We start from the raw sequence: 14,980 nt of genomic DNA, 5'->3' as shown, positions 1-14,980 counted from the left end.
TGGAAATTGAAACAGAGAAAGATAGAAAGAAAGAAAGAAGGATCTGCGGGGAGAGAGAATTTGGGAAAAAATCGGTAGTGGGATGGGGGTTCGCGATAGTTGCGGTGATGGGTTAGGGTTTATGGGTTCAAGGGTCTTGTTTCAGGGTTTGGGTGTCGTGTTTCAGGTGGTGGCTGGTTGGTTGGCGTTTTTGGGTTTGTGGGTCGGGTTTTTGGGTTCGGGTGTCGTGTTTCTAGGTTTTGACTTGGGTGGTGGCTAGTGGGGTGGCTTGCTGGTGTAGGTGGAGGTGTTGAGCGGAAGTCTGGTCGGAAATTGGAGCCTTTCATGGATGTGTGGAAGGGAGGAAGAAGATGAAGAGGAAATGGAAATAAAGGGAATAAAAGTTCTTTTTTTAAAAAAAAAATAACTTTTTTTAATTTTAAAAATATTTTTAGACAAATTAAAATGTGACTTATTACTGTAGGTTAAGTGATATCTTGACCTAATAAAATAGAACACCCCCAAAACTATGATTATTGTAAAATAATTTTAAGGTTGGATTAATAAAAAAAAATAAAAAATCGCTCAAAGATTGGATTATTAGAATCAAATTTTCCTTAACTCTTCTATTATACTTTTTATGTAATTAGTACCTTAAATATGTAAAAGATTTGTTTTTTAAATTGATTTTTTTTTCCAAAAAGAAAAAAAAGGACACACCATAAGATGACATGTGTCATTACTGGTGTGTCTTTTAGTATATATATAATTATTGATGATTGATGTCCAATTCTAAGCCGATGAGGTCATGTTTTATGGCAGAGTTTATTTCCTTAACGCGACGGAGGTTGTTTCCTTGTTCGTTGCAAATGCTCTATAGTAACTTTTTTCTTGAGGGTATGGGCGGCTTGGGTCTTCGAAGCGTGTCCTTGTTAAACTCGGCTTTATTGGCAAAACAATGTTGGCGTATCCATCAGCACCCCCAGCTTTTAGTTTCGAGAGATCTACGGTCCAAGTATCCTTTCCTTGGTTCGCTTCGCCCTGGGGGCGTTTCCAGGTCATAGTGGGGATGTCGGGGTCTCTTGGAGGGTATGTCTGCTTTATCTACTGGGTTAGCTTGGAAAGTAGGTTCTGGGTCTAAGGTTCGTATTTTGGAGGATAATTGGGTTCCAGGTGGCCTAATTACCTTCAAGGCTTCGCTTGGTTAGTCGTCCTTGCCGACTCATGTTTCTTCTATTATTAATCCACGTTCTAACGCACGGGATACATCCTCGGTTCACTGGCTGTTTGATTCCTCTTCTGCGCAGAGGATCCTTTCCTTGGAACGACCTTCCAGTGTTATGGATGATTTTGTCTACTGGAAATTTACAAAGGATGGGAATTTTTCCACTAAGACTGCGTACGCCTCGCTGGTCCGTCAATCTATAGTTTCTGTGGGTAGCGCTCCAGCTCCTGATATTTGGTGGAAGCAGTTTTGAGGAATTCGCTTGCTCCCCAAGTTTAAAACTTTTGTCTGGAAGTTGTTGCATGATGCTTTGCCTCTCACAAACCATCTTTATCAGAGGGGGATACCTATTTCTCCTGTCTGTGTTTTTTGTCATTACAATTGCGAGTCTAATTCCCACTTGTTTAGGGATTCCGAGTTTGTCTCCGATCTTTTGGTGAATGGTCCCCTGCTCCTTTCTCGGGCTTCGATGCAGGACAAACCTTTTAAACCTTGGTTCACTGATATGGTTGCAAACTTCAGAAAAGTCAAGAATTGGCCTAGTTTATCCTATTTTATTTCCTTCATGTGGGCTATTTGGATCTCGCGTAATCATAAGGTCTTTTGTCATGCTGTGACTTCCCCTTCTATGATTTTGCACCTTGCCGCAGAATGGGTCTCTCGGGGGGAGGAGGCATTGGCCCTCTCCGAGTTTGCAGCCTCGCCAGTCGCTCCTGTTTGGTTTCTTCTTTGTCTCTTATGATAGGATGGATTCGGGGGCATGATTCTCAGGTTCTGGATTGTTGCCTTTTACTTGATGGTGCCTGGAACTGTAATGATTATACTGTGGGGGCAGGTTAGGTCTTTCGAGATCTTCAGTCGGAACAAGTGTTGGGGGGCGGCTTAAGGGCCACTAGAGCGGCCTCAGCCTTGCAGGCCGAACTTCAAGCTTGCTTGTGGGCGTTTAGGGCGGCCAGACGTAAAATTTTTGTTCATTTGCACGTCTACACGGATTGCGCTCAGGTGGTTTCCCTCCTAACGAGGAAATATGTGGATGATATCTCTTGTGTTTGGCTTCTTGGTGCTATCAAGAATGAGATAAGTCATCTTTCAGCTTGTAGGATTCCGAAAGTTCCGCGGTGCTGGGTTTTACCGGCTCATTGGCTTGTGGGTCAAGCCCGTCATCGTGCTTCTTTTTCTTGGACTTTTTTATTAGTTTTTTTGATTAGTTCTTTTTGTCAAAAAAAAAAAAACTTTTTTCTTAATCCTTCTAGCTTTCGATTTCTTTTAGCTCCAAAATGATATTGCCCTACCTTCCATTAAACTAGCGTTATGTGCATGCAATATGTTTTAAAGCAAGTAAGATAACATTGTATTAAGAAAATCATATTTATATCATAAAATATAGTATAATATTTTTTAAACAAATAGGATGATAATTTTAGTCCTAGAAAAATGCTAAGGAGTGGCAGTTAGACTTAGACACGTCGAAAATGAAAAATAATACAAGTAAAATAAAGGGCAGCTATAACGAACACTCGTAGACTGGTGGTGTTTTGGGGTTTTTTGTGTCTCTCGGGAGAGTTATAGCTCAAGACTGGATTCCGCAAGGTCGTCTGTACCTGCAAAGCAAACGGAGCACCGAATGGTCGGTGATCCGCCTCCGAAGATTAAGTTAGTACGGTATTCAATTCGGAGTAAAACCTACGGAAATAAAGTTATCTGATTGGATTCCAAGCTCAGGTGTTGTCTGTTTCTTGAGAACGATAGCTCTGTAATTAATGTCGATGTGACGTTCCGTCATAAATGAGGGAAATATCCCTATTTATAGGGTCTTTTGGGGAAGTGTGCCTTCCCTAGGGTTTGATGACCTAGGGATTAGGGCACGTCGTTTTGCGCCTCCTCAAAGTTTGGGCCTTTGAAGGCCGCCATTTCAGAAATGATATCTGAGTGACACGAGTCGCACATTCTGAGAGGCCATTTAGGCGTCTCCCAAGGCGATACATGTCGCTCTCTCAATGGTCCACTTGGGATCAATAAATACCCCAAATCAGAGGCTGTATCTGCCTCACACGTGTCACCATCTGGAAGGTCCAAGCTGGCACCCCTTCCAGTGACACATGTCAGACTCTGGTTAGGCCACTTAGCCGGGTATAAAATACCCAAAACATTTTCCCCTCACAGGGGTCATGTGCTTGGCACATGACGCTTGTGACAGGTGTCAAGCTGTGAATGGTTGATTTTTTAATCATTAACCATGGGTGAATCTAAGGATTTTACCCTAGATTCTTTTACCCTTTCTATAAATAGCGGATTGACCACCCTTCATTTTTTCACACTTTGTGAATCTTTGAGAGAATCCAGAGCTTCTGACTTCTGAACTGTTGACTCGTTCCTTTCAAGCATCCGACAGCCGTCCGCTAGTCTGTCTGTAAACAAACGTCCAAGCTTCTTCAACCGTCTCCCATTACTTTCTAAAGGTAACCGCTTGTTTCCTTCTCTCTTTTTTATTTTCTTCTCTTTTTTTTGTTTTTCGAAAATGGTTTCCCAAATGCACACGACACGACATAGGATAGTGACCAGCCAGTCACCGGGGACGGCTAAGTCTAGAACTAGCGGTGCCGCATGCTTGCTCGTGGACCCTTCTTAACGAACTTCCCCGAATCCGACCGTTTCTATGTCTGTGCAGGACACCATGGCCAGAACCAAAATAACGGCCAGACAGTATAACTCAGATGGTTCTTTCTACCATTCGGACGGGTCCACAGTATATTGAGACAGCTCCATTAGGGCGCCTTCCAATCAGCTTCGAGATCATCCTCCAAGCCCTTCTTCTGACCCCCCCTCCAACTCCTACTTATTACCACTCCTAAACCTCAAGTGGTACCCCCAGCGATTCTATTTTATGGGCGGCTGAAAATCCGTCGGCACCCTGGCCTTCTGGACAGGCGCCAGAGGAGGGGCTGAGGGAGGACCCTGCTGGCACCAGCCGACAGTCCCTCAGCTCTGGCGAGAGCTCTGATGACGACTCGGCCTCGTCATCTTCTGTTAGTGCCTCCGATAACTCGGAGGAGGCACGAGCTAAAATAAGCACGGCAAGGGAGTCCTTGTCCGTGGAAAGGGGTGAGGACTGGGTCGAGCCGCATGATTCTCACCGCCGGGAGCGTGCTCCCTATTATCATCACATTCCCGAGGGCAGGTGGGACACAATGAAAGCTGACCTGCCCAAGTTCAGATTTAAGCATGTCATGGGGCATAGCTTTCTTCTCTCTGTGTCGGATGCCGTATATACGGTCACCTAGCCAAACTTGGCCAGCTACCATGATAAATGTTTTGGTTTCTATGAGGCAACCATTCAGGCGGGTCTACGCTTCCCTCTCCATCCGGCAGTGGAGAGAATTCTTGATGGATACCAACTGGGTATCTGGCAACTGGTCCCGAACTCCTGGATTAACATAATCGGGTATGTTGCCACATGTGAAATGCTGGAGGTGGATCCCAACTTTGAGGCGTTCGCCCACATGCACTACTTAAGCTGAGTATCGAAAGCAGGCGGCGAAGGCTGGTACACCTTGACCACCTACTTGGGGTACATGATGGCAATTGGGAAGGAGTCCAAGTGGAAGGACTGGAGGACTAAGTTTTACATTGTCCATTACCCTGACCGCCGCCTGAACGATAAATATAACAGGTGGAATAATGATCCACCCCTCCTGGCTGGAAAGAAAGCCCTGCCGCCTCTCCCTAGGCGAGCCAAGGAAGAGATCTTTGACAAAGGTCTGTTCCAGTTGTTCGTCCGGACAAACAAACAAACGGGGGAGAAATAAGTTACCCCCCAAAGTTACATTCCCTGTTATGAATGGCTTTCGGATGGGGTGTACTTGGCCGCCTGCGGGCTGAGTACAGAGATGCCGAGAGGTAGTCGGCCGTTTGAAATTTTGTAATGCCTTAGCTATTTTCAAAGTTTGCTTGCAGATTTCTCACTCATGTTTCTTTGTGCAGACAAAGCTATGGAGAAGCTCTCAGCCTCCAAGAAGTCGGCTGCAGCCTCTGTAGCAATGTACCGTTCGAACGTTCTCAAACAGACGAAAAAATAACAAAAAGCAGGCGGAACTCCCAAGGTAAAAGTCCACCTTACTTGACTTTGTCAAGATTTCTTATCAGTCCGCAAGGTTTCTGAATATTATATATTGATGTAGGGTGGTTCCACTAAGCCTTCCCCCTCCGAACCATCCGACTCTAAAGTGCAGAAACTTGGGGTTGGAGATGTGGGCGCCTTTAGCAAGAAGAGGAAACATATCGCCCATAAGCCAAAGAAAGGAGCTGACGGCTCCCGTCTCAAAGCTGATAGGGGGATCAGCAAGTCGAATGCCCAACGGGTATCGAAGAGTGGCAAGCCACTCAACTCTGCTGTCGGTTCAGAAAGAGACGGGAAGAAGCCCGTCACGGAGGATGAGGAGCAGCTGGATGGTGAGGCTACTTCCCCTTGATATTTTTGCAAAGATGTAGACCATTTAGCCTTTCATTAACTTGTATTTTTGACCTCTGCAGCTCCTGCTCAGAGGCTGACTGTCGTTTAGATGGCTAAGGATATGCTACAGGCACTCGACCTAGAGGACAACGCGTTTGTCCAAGGAGTCGGCACCCTGAACTTGGATGGCATCTTGGGGATCCTCTGCGAGGTAGCGACTTGGTAAAATTTTTTACAAGTTATAGTTATATCCACCTGATGCTAACCATTTTCCCCTTTAACCGGATGCAAGCCATGCTGCGCGTTCAAGGGCTTAAGAAGCCGATCCTGGAGAAGTCCAAAGAGGTAACGGCTGCTAATGCCAGGGCCGCCTCCGCTTTAGATAGAGCTCTATTTGAACTTGCTCAAAATGAGTTATTGACACTTGATATGATGTATTCCCAGGCTGATGCAAACCTGCAGGTGAAAAACACTTAGAGGCGGCTCGGATGAGGATCAACGAGCGCCGGGTGCTGACTTTGATACTTGGAAATCCAAGTTTGATCAAGCCAATAGTGATTTCTATGCCCAACTTCTTCAGCGGGCGGAGGATGAGGCAGCCAAGGCCGCTGCTGAGGCATCGGCTCTCCAGAGAGTCCTCTGGGGATGAGCAGGAGGATGAGGAGGAGGAAGAAGACGATGAGCAGCCGACTGGTCGGAATAAAGAGGCGGCTGCCAACAATAAGAACCTCTCCCCTACTACTTAAGGTTTTATATTTCTTTTTCTGCGGCCGAATGGCCAAGTATTCTGCTTTTCTGGCCTACGTGCCGAGTAATCATGTGTCTTTACCGACCAAGGGGTCGGGTAATTTAACAATTTTTGGCTCTGTCAGCTAACAATCACAGTCGTCTATTTTGACGGCTGTTTTATTTAATTGAGCAACATCCGGTCGTTTGACCGGCTTTATTCATGTTGGTGTTTATGCTTTAAAAATTTTCAAAGCTTTCAATTTTTATGCATAGAATTTTTGGCTAAGTATTTTAACCTGTATAGTATACGAATGTTCTTGCCCCTGGCCGGATGTCGTTTGGTTTCAGTTGCATGGATTGATTGACTTAGAAATTTTTATACTTTAAAGAGTATGTATGGTTTCTGAGTCAATCAATCACTATGGTGATTTCCCCGAACCAAGCGACAGACGGCCATATAGAGCAGATAGTTTCTTAAATGCATCCAGCCAAAGGCCTCGAGTAGTATGGAAAAATTGCTAAGTTTTTTAACTTAACATTTTAATTAAAAACGAATTGGTCCGCCTGCCTTGCCCCATAACAAGGACAGGCAGTAAGGTAGCCTCTAATCCTGAAATAGTAGCCATCATCCGTCTGTACTAGAACAGCCGAAAAACTCGGTGCTTTTTAGATTTCAAGTTAGATTAAATCAAATGACTGCGAGCGCTGCCTTAGCGCATTCGGTAGGGCCGCTTGTTGTATTCGTAGAGCAACGTGCCGCCCAAAATGGGAGATGCTTCTCCTCGACGAATTCTCCCGAATGGATGTCGCCGGTTGTCTGACTCATGTTGGAGCAGACAGTCGTACTCATGTTGGAGCAGATGGTGTTTTAAATAATGTCCATCCGGCCATTGGCCTCGTTTAAAGAATTAAATAGCCACTAAGTCATTGACTTAGCTTTAAATAAAGAATGGTTAGCTGCTAAGGTATTACCTTAGCTTAAGGATAGAATTTAGGACGAATGTTTCGGTGCAGTCGGGTCCTTTCTTGGGCGTCTTCTGTTGGGGCAGACAGTCCCGAAATTATATTAAGTTTAAGAGTGTGCTTAGCCGTCTCCACATTGTGCAGGCGGTAGCTCGTAGAATCTCGACGTTGGCCGTCTGCATATTGTGCAGGCGATACTCCAACGTCATCATTAGTAAAAGAAATTTAGTCCGCCTGTACGTTGTACAGGCGGTACCATAGAGGGTAAGTAGGACCTGCCAGCACATAGTGCAGGCAACGTCCTTCATTTCTGTGAGCATGGTCCTTCTGCACTTTGTGCAATTGGTGCTTAAAATAAAGAAAATAAAGACAAGTATGAAATAAAGGCAAAATTTCATTAACAAGTCAAAAACTTTACAAAATTTCAGAAGTAATACTTCTTCAGGTTATCTACATTCCAAATTATGGGTAGCCCCCTGCCGTCTTGTGGTTTCCAGGCGGTAGGTTCCTCTTACTTCTTCATAGATTTGCTAGGGGTCTTCCCAATTTGGGGTTAACTTCCCTTGTTTATTCGCCCTACCGACTGCCTCCATTTTTCGTAACACAAAGTCCCCTACTTTTAGAGGGCGCTTGTGTACTCTTTTGTTGTAAGCTCGAGTCATTCTCAGACGGTAGATCTCATGGCGCAAGACAACATTTCCCTTGCGCTTTGGGAGTGATTCCAATGTCAGGTGCATGGCCTCCCAATTTGCCTCTTCATCATATAGCATAATACGAAGAGTCGGTTCATAGTGTTCAATAGGCAAGACAACTTCTGCCCCATACACCATGAGTAATGGTGTTTCTCCAGTCGTCCCTTTTGATGTTGTTCTGATGGCCCATAGGATGTGTGGTAATTCATCCGCCCATAGGCCGCCAGCTCTCTCAATTTTCTTTTTTATGCCGTCTGAGATTGACTTGTTGAAGGCTTCAACTTGGCCGTTTGCTAGGGGTCGGCCGACTGATGCAAAATAATTGGAGATCCATTGATCTCCCAACCAAGTCTTCAGGTGAGGGGTCTTAAACTGAGGACCATTGTCAAAAACCATAGACATAGGCACCCCGAAACGGGTGATGATATTCTTCTAGATGAAGGAAATGACGTCCTTTGTCTTGATGTATTTGACCGCCTTTGCCTCTACCCATTTGGCAAAGTAATCCACAACCACTAAGATGTAATGTCCGTCGCCTGGAGCAGTCGTATATGGGCCCAGAATGTCCATACCCCATTTAGAAAACGGCACAGGACTGTGGATGGCCATCAGGTCAGTGGCCGGACGATGGATCAGCTTGCCAAATTTTTGACACTTGTCACATTTTTTAACCATCTTTATAGCACCCGACTCCAGGATAGGCCAAAATTAATGCCCCCTGGCCCTGACAGCTAAGGATATGTCGCCTACATGAGAGGCACATTATCCGACATGCAATTCTTCGAGGATTTCTTGCCCCTTTTCTGGGGTCACACACTTCAAAAGAGGCTTCATGAAACCTACTTCGAAGAGATCTCCTTGCCTTATCTCAAAGCTTGCAGCCCATTTCTTCAGCACGACCGCCTCCTGAGGTGATACTCGGAGGGTGCCGTATGTTAGGTATGTCTGGATGCCGTCCATCCAAGTAGAGCTTCGGTCAAGCACTCCAATGGGGTCTTCATAAGATATACTTCTTTTTTCTATGACCTCCCAGACTGACTAAGGCGTTTCACAGGAGGCGGATGAGGCCAGCTTGGACATAGCATCTGCCTGATTGTTTTTTTTTTATCTGGGCACTTTGCTTAAATTGAAGTCTTCAAGTGTCCCAGCTTCAGCCTTTACCACCTGCAAGTATTTGATCATAACCGGATGGGTGGCCTCATAGAAACCATTGTACTGGCTTATGACCAATTGTGAGTTAGAGCAGGCGTCAATTCTTGTTGCCCCTGCCACCTTGCACATCCGGATGCCGGCTAGCAGGGCTTCATACTCGGCCTCATTGTTTGAGGTCTGGAACTTAAATTTTAGTGCATATTCATATTTGTCCCCCTCAGGAGACTGACAAATTACGCCTGCACCATAGCCGTTCATCTTGGAGCTTCCGGCCACATACACTTTCCAAACCTGATTGATATGGTCCGGCTTAGCCGGCCTTGTCATTTTAATAATAAAGTTAGTGTATGCTTGCCCCTTTATTGCCTTCCTTGATTCGAAAGTGATTCTCAGTCTATGTAACTCAATGATCCATTTGAGCATTCGACCAGAAGACTCCAGGGTTGTCATTGGCTGCTTGATCGGTTGGTCAGTGTAGACCGTGACCGGATGTGCCAAGAAGTAAGGTTTCAACTTCTTGACAGCCATGTAAAGGGCGAGACCAAATTTTTCAACCATGGGGTACCGAAGCTCTGCGTTTCTAAGAACGTGGCTAATGAAGTAGACCGGGAGCTGGATGCTGTCTCTTTCAGCTATTAGGACAGCACTGAGGGCATGATCTGAAACAACCAGATACATATAGAGCACCTCTTTTGGCAAGGAACTGACCAACCTTGGCAAAGAGTGTAGATGCGTTTTCAGCTTTTGGAAGGCAGCTTCAGCATCATCCCCCCATTCAAATCTAGTTTTCTTCTTGATCGCCTGGAAGAAATAGAGGCACTTGTTGCCTGACCGACTGAGAAATCTTCCCAAAGCTGCCAGACAACTGGTTAATTTTTGGACTTCCTTCACAGAACGGGGCAACAACATGTTGATTACCGCCTGTATTTTTCCAAGGTTGGCCTCTATCCCCCTTTGGTCAATTAAGAATCCGAGAAACTTCCTAGACTCAACACCAAAGACACACTTTTTTAGATTAAGCATGACCTTGTGCCGCTTGAGTGTGGCGAATGTTTCCCAGAGGTCAGATAGGTGATCCGCCTGCTGTTTGGATTTGACTATCATATCGTCAATGTACGCTTCGACATTCCTCCCAATTTGATTAATGAAGACTGTATTAATCATGCGTTGGAAAGTAGAAGGCGTATTCTTCAAACCAAACGACATCACATTATAACAGAATAACCCCTGATCAGTGACGAATGCCGTCTTTTCTTAATCCTTTTTCCACATGGGAATCTGATGAAAGCCTGAATAGGCGTCCATAAAGCTCATCAAGGCATGTCCGGCTATAGAGTCGACCAGACTGTTGATCTTTGGAAGTAGATAACTATACTTCGTACATGCTCTGTTTAAGTCAGTGTAATCTACACATATGCGCCAGGTACCATTCGGCTTCTTTACAAGCATAACATTTGCAACCCATTCAGGGAAGTTACATGGTCGAATGAACCCAGCGTCTAACAACTTTTTAACTCCGGCGGCTGTCGCCTGACTTCTTTCCTTGCCATGGTTTCTTTTCTTTTTCCAAATGGGCTTCTTTTTTGGAACCACAACGAGTTTGTGGAAAGCAAGATCCGGGCTGATGCCTGGCATCTCTTCCACTTCAAAGGCAAAAATGTCTTTGAGTTCTTTCAGCAGTTGGTGCAAGCTTGCGCCTAACTTAGCAAAAGCAGTCGTCCCCACCTTAACAGTTCGCTCTGGGCGACTATCGTCCAGAGGAATATCAATGTGCTCAGTAGCCAGCTAGGGACGGAGGTCGTCTGACCGCTCCCCGGTCAGTGATTACTATTGCTTTTCTTTTTTGACCACCACCAGTGGATTAGGATTTTGTTTCTTAACGGCTGGAGGGACCGGATGGTCATCCTTGATTTCATCAAAGGTCTATTGGCTCTTTGCCATGACCGACTGCAGCAGCCGCGGGCTTGACGTTCGAGAGATAGCATTCTTGAGCCGTCTTCTGATCCTCGTTTAGGGAGCCAACAGTCCCATCATCCTTCTCATACTTGACAAGCATGAGAGCAGGAATGATGATTGCCTTGCACTCGTTAAGAGTGGGTCGGCCAAGGATGAGATTGTAGGCAGTCAGCTCCTCGACCACCAGGTATCGGATGGTCATGTGCCGACCGCTACCTTTTTCCCTAGTCGGATGGGAAAATCAATGCGTCCGACTGGATGCATAACTCCTCTCCCAAAACCCACAAGGGGGTGGGAGACATCCATCATACTATCCGGCCTGTATTTTAGGTTGGATAAACATTCGTATCTAATGATGTCTGAGGAGCTTCCCGTGTCAATTAAGATGCGACCAACCAATTGGTTGTCCACTTTGCATTCTATGACCACAAGGTCATCATGCGGCCGACAGACTTTGCCTTTATCCTTTTCCTTTTCGGTGATGATGACTTCAGGGAAGGCAGATGTGCTGGCCGCCTTTCCCTCATCAACAGAGTGGACCATCTTTCTCAGATGGTCCTTATTGCCCCGGATGGTTGGACCACCACCGGCTAATCCGCCTGCTATCGTATAAACTGGTTCCTCATCCGTTTCAGAGCTGATAGCAGGCTGGGGAGTCTTTTTTCTCGACTTCCAAAGATTCGATTTTGAAGCCACTTTGGACTTCACATAGGATTTTAGCGCTCCTTTGTCGGCCAGACGGTCAAGCACCCGCTTGAGGCTGAAGCAGTCGTTGGTGTCATGGCCGACATCCTCATGGTAGTGAGAGTGTTTATTTTTGTTCCGATTTTCTACGGAACCTTTCATAGGAGTCGGCTTCTCAAGAGTTAGCCGATCCCTAATCTCCATGAGGATGGAGTAGCTGTCCTTGTGGAACTCGTACCTTGGAACGTAAGGCTTCCACTCTTTCTTTATCTTCTGGGCCGGCTGATCGGAGTTATCAACTGGCCAGATATGATTTTTCTTTTTGTTCTCTTCTGGTTTTAGAGACGGCTGAGAAGGCCAAATCTCTTTCTGTCGGTTAGACTTCTTAGAGTTCGACTGCTTATTTGAGGAGCAGAGCTCGGTCACCTATATATAAGTGTCCGCCTCCATAAGGGCTCCTTGTAGGGTGAAGATTTTCTTGGGGCCGAGTTTGAACTTGAAAGTCTACCCGTCCTTCAGACCTTTGAAAAATTCTATAAAAGCCACTTCGTTAGACAATCCTTGGATCTGGATTCTAACCCGATTGAACCGCCTAACGTATGATCGCAGCCTTTCTCTATCTCCCTGCTGCACATGGCCTAGATCAAGGCTCGTTTTCTTTGCAGGGATGTTCATAGAGAAGTTAGAACCAAACAAGAACACAAGCGTCTTGAAGCTGTTTATGCATCCAGCTGGCAAATTGCCAAACCACTGCTAAGCTATGCCCTTCAGGGTGGCTGGGAAGCATCGACACCAGGCGGCATCATCCAACCCCTGTAAGTACATGAGGTGAGTGTATGCCAAGAGGTGGTCTTCAGGGTTGGAGGTACCATCGTAGGTTCCAACAATGACATTTTTAACCTTGGCCGGTTGTTCGGCCTCGGCTATTTCCCTGGAGAATGCAGAGGGCTGCTCCCCAAGGTTTTGTAGCCGAAGCTGCCAGTCCAAAGGCTGATAGTTATATGCCGCCTGTCCTCCAAAGAAAGCAAGCTGGATGTAAGGCAAAGTGGGCGGTCTATATGGTGGCTGTGCCACATACTACGCCGAATTGATTAGGTGAGGCCCCGACTGTATGAGAGGGCCGCTTGAGCAAGTCCCCGGAACTGAAGGGGAATTCCTTACCGAGGTGTTTTGAAAACTGTTGCGATAAGTCGACGTTGAAGCCGACTCCGACAGCTACTGATTCCTTAGCTGGTCGATGTACTGACGAGCATCAGGAAATGATTTTCGCTACCATCCGTCTGTACATGCCGGATGGCCTTTCTTGTCACTGTTTCAGGGAAATGATGTCTCGACAGATCAAACTGAGGCCGAGCCTTCTTCTTTGGAGCAGGGTGAGGAGTCGGTTGTCGATCCCGAACCGACTTCTGCTGTCCAGATTTGGCAGGCCTTGTGGCCGACTGCTCCTTTATAGGGGCAGTCGTCCGCTTGTTGATTAGTCCCTTAATTTCACCCTTAAGGCTACTCATGAACTGCATGAGCTCGTCATGGGTGACTGGGGCTGATCCTGCCTCATGGGAGGCATTAGTCGGATGCCCTATGGGCTTACTTGAGGGTCTAGGGGGCCTACTAGTACCCGCCTGGTTAGCATGCGCTCCCGCCTGTCTTTCTGACAGAGGCGCTTAGAGACGAGTGACCCGTTTGGGGACACATAGGTTTCGACATCTGCGTCGTCACCTGAGTCATGGTGCGTCTGAACCTGTATTTCTTCTAGAGGCCGAACGGTCTCTAGAGGCGGCACAAAATTTTCTTGGGAAGCCATCTTAAAGGTAGTCTCCCCACAGACAGCGCCAAATGTTTTGGGGTTTTTTGTGTCTCTTGGGAGAGTTACAGCTCAATACTGAATTCCGCAAGGTCGCCTGTACCTGCCAAGCAAACGGAGCATCGAATGGTCGGTGGTCCACCTCCGAAGATTAAGTTAGTACGGTATTCGGAGTAAAATGTGCGAAAATAAAGTTATCTGCTTGGATTTCAAGCTCAGGTGCTATCTGTTTCTTGAGAACGACAGCTCTGTAATTAATGTCGATGTGACGTCCCATCATAAATGAGGGAAATATCCCTATTTATAGGGTCTTTTGGGGAAGTGTGCCCTCCTTAGGGTTTAATGACCTAGGGATTAGGGCACGCCGTTTTGCGGCGCCTCAAATTTTTGGCCTTTGAAGGCCGCCATTTCAGAATTAATATCTGAGTGACATGTGTCGCACATCCTGAGAGGCCATTTGGGCATCTCCTAGGGAAACACATGTCGCTCTCTTATTAGTCTACTTAGGATCATTAAATACCCCAAATCAGGGTTTGTATCTGCCTGACACGTGTCACCATCTAGAAGGTCCAAGCTGGCACCCCTTCTAGTGACACATGTCAGACTCTGGTTGGGCCACTTGACCGGGTATAAAATACCCAAAACAGGTGGTAAGCAAGAGGCAAGGTTCTCAACATCTAGCAACTAGAGACGAAAATGGCTCTAGCTGGAGGTATCCTTGTAATTTCACCAATTATTTAAAAATAAAGGCAAATGAGAGAGGGTCACGTGGGTGTAACGGTAAACGGAGTAAGAGGAATGAGGTGAAAAGGAGAGGAAGAGAAGGTTTTCCGTAGAAAAGGAGCTGAACAAGGCTAATGGAGGAGTAGAATAGAGGAGTAAGGAATATGATTGATGGAGATTGGCCGGCAATGGAGGAGGAGAATGTTCGCGTCAAGCATCAACTAGATCTTGTAAGTCGTTGGCATTTCCTTCAATTAGAATTTATACTTTGGAATTTTTAGTTGCTCCCACATCAGCAAAAGTGTAAGTGAATGTGAATGTGCCTCGATTAGATGACCAGTACTGGGTGATATGAGTATTGGGTAGTTGGTAAATGCTATTTATTTGAGTGAATCTGTGTTGCATTGTTTTGTTGGTAATTTCTTTCTCATTACAATGAGTGTGCTGAATTTTGTCTTAATAAATTGACTGTGTTGCTTCATTTGATAAATGCTGGTTTAAAATTGAAAGTCTGGATTATCTCCTTTGGAGAGAGATGGAAAATTGATAACCGATTGACATTGCTCCAGTATGTAATTGTTGTTGGTAAAGTTTGGTAGTTTGTTGGTAATTTTTTTTATTTTACA

The sequence above is a fragment of the Chenopodium quinoa genome, unplaced genomic scaffold (assembly GCF_001683475.1).
Source record: "Chenopodium quinoa cultivar QQ74 unplaced genomic scaffold, ASM168347v1, whole genome shotgun sequence".
Classification (NCBI taxonomy): Eukaryota; Viridiplantae; Streptophyta; class Magnoliopsida; order Caryophyllales; family Amaranthaceae; genus Chenopodium; species Chenopodium quinoa.
Note: the sequence above shows the minus strand (reverse complement) of the source record.